Consider the following 4,782-nt stretch of genomic DNA (forward strand, 5'->3'; position numbering starts at 1 on the left):
CTGGAGAACAAGCTGCTTCTGGTAATTGCAAGGTAAATGATAATCTGACCACACACCCCCTTTTCCTTTAATTATTGGGTCCATATCCTGCTGTATCTCATGTGTTGGCCTGACAATATCATGAAACCACAACAGTAAGTTCACTGAAATAATCAGATGCATTATCATGTTTCATGAAGAAAGAACTTACTGGAATGTACTTGAAAAACAAACTGAACTTGCAAGGACATAAAGGAAAATTTGCACAGCTACATATAAAGCAACATTACATTTTGACCTAGGAACTAGAAGCAGTTTGAACTACAGTTTATGCAGAACACCTCCCAGATATCCGAAAGTACACAATTAGAATCATATTAAACTTGATGATACCCTGGCCTAGAACTTACTGGGACCAGATAGATTTATTTGTACAAAAGCAAATTCAAGCTAAAGGAATTACAGAATATATGAATCAATTCACAATTATAATCATACTAGCATGCATTCATCAATATCAACTATATATAATTCTAGTTCCTAAAAAGCTAAATCCTAAAATTCAAATACTGCAATTAAAAAGTTGCACATTCATGATAGTAAACTTGCATGCATTACACAGCTGGAAGATTTATGGTAGCATTGGTCATAATATATTTACAATGATATGAACAAAAGAAATCAACATATATGAAAATGCACAATACCTCACTGCATTCACAACAATAAAAATTACTAGAATGAATTGATGAATAACAACTGTAAAAGATAGTACAGAAAATTATGTTTCACAAATTCAAATAACTACAATAAAAAATTGCATCTTCAACATACTGAACTTGCATATTACAATAGCAAGATTCATTTTAGGATTGATAAGTGCAAACCAAATCAAACTACATGTAATATAGAATACCCAACTGTATTCACAACCAAAACTATACTTGAATGAAATTGATCAATAACAACTGGATAAAAAGTACAGGAAATACCTAATTCAATTGAACTTCACAATACCTCACTGTACAATTAAAAATTTGCATGAACATCAAACTAAACTTGCACGCATTTTACAACAGCAAGATAGATAGATATCTAGAAAAGGATTTCAACCTACATGAATTACAGAGTACCTAACTCAATTCACAAATGAAACTATAATAGCTTGGATTCACCAATATAAAACTGAAACCAAGATCCTAAAACCCAAGTTCTATATTTCAAAGACCGCAATTAAAAAATTACATGTTCATCATACTAAACTTGCACAGAATTCACAAAAGCAAAAGATTCAAATTAGCCTTGAAGTTAAATATAGGTACATTGATAAGAACTGTAAAAAAGACTACAAATAAAAAATTGTATCTACATCATACTAAACTTGCACACAATTTACAAATAGCATCTTTCATTTAAGCGAATGAAATCAAACTACATGAAATGCATAGTACAACACAGTAATGACAACCATAACTAATCTTGAATGAATTGATCAATAGTGAATTTTAAAAAATAGTACAGCTATAACTACAGCAAACACATAATTCAAAAATTCAAAAAAAAAAACATAAAAAATTTGCATGTTCATGATACTAAGCTTGCACACATTTTACAACAGCAACATAACTATTTAATAGAGAACAAAGATAAATATGTGCAAAGTATTTCAACCTACGCAAAATTTCAACTGTACTAACATGCAATCATCAATATCAACTGGAACCTAGTTCATAAAACCTAATTCGTACAATTCAAAGACTGTTATTAAAAAGTTGCATGTTCATGATACTAAACTTGTGCACAGTTCACAATAGCAACTTTCATATAAACCTTCATGATATATACAAAAAAAATCAAAGATTAAAATGCAGACTACCTCACTATATGAGACATGAAAACATGCACACAGCGATACTTGCATGAGTTGATCATAGCACACAGGGACAACATGAAAAGGTACATAGGTTTCATATCAGCAATCAAGGAAAGCAATACCTAAGTAAACACATACACACGTACTGATAAATAAAAAGAAGAGATAAATACAAGAAAATATAAAGACAACTCACCATCATTCTGAAGCAATCCTCGTCAACGACAACATCGAAAACTTCAGGGACTTCATCCGCTCGCAGAAATGGTACGCAAGGAGCACCTGGGCAACGACAAACAGGGCAAACCATGCCTACACAATAAAAAAGAAACACATGGTAAATAAAAAGGATTTTTTTATGTAATTACCCAACGGGGCATAAAACAAGTTGAGCAACCTACATTAACTATAAAAATATAAAAGCTTACAATCTAATTATATCTCAAAGAAATGAATTCCTAATCTAGATGGGTAACTTAGAAGAAGATAAATTACATAAAGAACCTCCATAATCTTGACTAAATCTGAACAAATTGCATCTCTATGTAACTAAACTTGCACAAATACCCCAAAAAAGCAAAAGTGTATCAACACCATGGACATATACCAAAAATTCAATACACCTAAAAACATCAACTGGACTCAATAGTGAACAGGCACACACTTAATATAACATAAAACATAAAAAACTGACTATCAAACATAAAACAGGCATAAAGTAAGTAGAATCAAACCTAAAAGGTTTATTAGAAAGCAGATGACCTAGAATCTGCATCAGAATAACAATATGCACAAAATTGATTTAATCTTTAGAGACATACAAGACTCACTGAATCAACCTGTTCAAACCCTAAAACCAAACAGTAAAAAAAAATCACTGCATATCAAACACAAAAAAACAAGAAAATCCTACCCAAAACCAATATTGAAGCAAATCTGTACGCTACTAAACCCAATAGAATCAATTGCTAGAACCAAAAACAAAAGCCTCAAACACAAATCTCACCGCTGCAACAGATAACACACACGAGTTGAATTAAAATATGAACATCAAAGCCTAAGTAAAGCATAAAAAACTAAAAAACTAACAGGACTCCTCTAACTAGTACAAGAAACAATACAATAATAAGATTCAATAAGGAAGAATACCTGAAAAAGAGGAGATGGACCAACGGCAATCCGTCAGCAACGAAACTCCCCCGATTGGTAAATCCTGCAAACACCATAGTGAACCATAGAGAAGCACCTTAGTAAGCACATACAAGAGAAAATGAGCAGATCTAGCAGAAACAAAAAATCAAAAGAAGAAGTATTCGCAGAGGGAGCAGATCTAGCAGAAACAAAAATCATAAGAAGAAGTATTCGCAGAGGGAGCAGGTCTAGCAAGAAACTCCACGAACCCTAAGCTTGGGGAAGAAGAGGAGAAGACAGAGACCTAGAGAGACTGAGGCGGAGAGGGGGAGGGGGAAGTGACTGACAGAAACCAAGGAGGAAGGGGATAAGACGAGAAGAACAGCGACGGTCTGCGTTCCATCAAAACGGGCCGACTGCTTAATGGGCGCGCATAGAACGGGCGCCCCGCGAGGAGCACGAGCCCAGCAGAAATCGATTTGACTGACCCAAGGTTAGTCGATACTACTTGGGCCAAATCTAAAACGGGAATAAACTGAAACAACACGCATCTTATAGCACCATCCAACGGACAGGAAAACGACTGACGCAAAAGTGAAAACTCAGCTGACTGAAAAGTAGCTAAATTGTTTTCAATCATGTCATTACAGCGAACATAAAAAATAATAAAAATTATGTTTAGATTTATAGACCACCTATCACCTAGGGATGATTACAAGCGTTGAAGCAAGCCGAAAGCGCGTCGCCATCATCGCCCCTCTCTCACTGGAGTCGGGCACAACTTGTTGTAATAAACAGTCGGGTAGTCGTCGTGCTAAGGCCACATAGGACCAACACACCAGAACAACAACCCCCGCCGTTGAAGAGAAGTTTAGATCAAAAGGATCTAACATGAAGACACATGAACAAAGACGAACAAAGACCAGATCCGAGCAGATCGACCAAAGACAGCCACCGACTGAAAATTCCGTGAGGTCTGGCAGAGACATGCCTCCACACGCCCTCTGATGATAGACACACCACCGGGACGGGGGCTAGGCGGGGAGAACCTTATTCCATCTTTAAGAAGCCACCACCTTTTCGTCTTCCTGAGCATGACACAAACCCTAACAAAACTTGAAGAAACGCCTAAAAATGGAGCCCTCACATCGGCAAGAGTCGGGATCCACCGCACACCTGTGGCCCGAAAGCCACAGGAGACGTGGCAGATCAGCGGCGTCGTCGTCGGGAGGCAGAAACTCTAGCCGCCTTTCCTTGGAGGAGGGACAAAAGGAGGGGAACGCTCGCTGAAAGACCCACACAGAAATATCAACCCGTCTGGAGAAGGTTTATATTTTTTGGCAATTAAAGTGCAGCAATAAAAGAATTGTGGTACGAACTAGGGGTAGATGCTAGGGTTGTGCTAAAATATTTGAATAATTTGTGGGCTCACAAATATATGAAAATTTCACGTGCATAGTTTGAGATTCTATCTCCGTGTTCAAGATCAATAAGCAACATGGTGTCATAAAAACCTAATAAAAATAATTGGTAAAATAAATTAGTTTTGGGTGTTTGACATTTTTGTCATGCATTTGAGAATATTGCATAGTGGTGTGATGGTATGATGACATTATTTTTTGTGAGGAAGAAAGGGCTGTTACATCGACAATTCATAGGCGTGGACGGGCTCGCCTGCTCACTGAATCGTGAGGCGTTGCTTCACTTCGGGATGCTGGACGCATCAGTTTTTCAGGGCGTGTACGGCGGTTTATATTTAATGCGTACTGTGGACGGAAGAGACGGTATGTGGCGACGGC

General features: G+C 36.9%; 1 long non-coding RNA gene across 1 annotated transcript; it reads right to left on the minus strand.

The window, feature by feature from the left end:
• On the minus strand, positions 1–3,351 carry LOC125532664 (uncharacterized). The gene is made up of 4 exons (XR_015617990.1): positions 3,288–3,351; positions 3,002–3,065; positions 2,049–2,164; positions 1–109 (listed from the first exon to the last, which is right to left on the minus strand). It is a non-coding gene; the product is annotated as an uncharacterized LOC125532664 (long non-coding RNA).
• Positions 3,352–4,782: the final 1,431 nt, after the last annotated feature.

This window comes from Triticum urartu, chromosome 1A (assembly GCF_056163025.1).
Source record: "Triticum urartu cultivar PI428250 chromosome 1A, HENAU_Tu73, whole genome shotgun sequence".
In the NCBI taxonomy this organism is placed as follows: domain Eukaryota; kingdom Viridiplantae; phylum Streptophyta; class Magnoliopsida; order Poales; family Poaceae; genus Triticum; species Triticum urartu.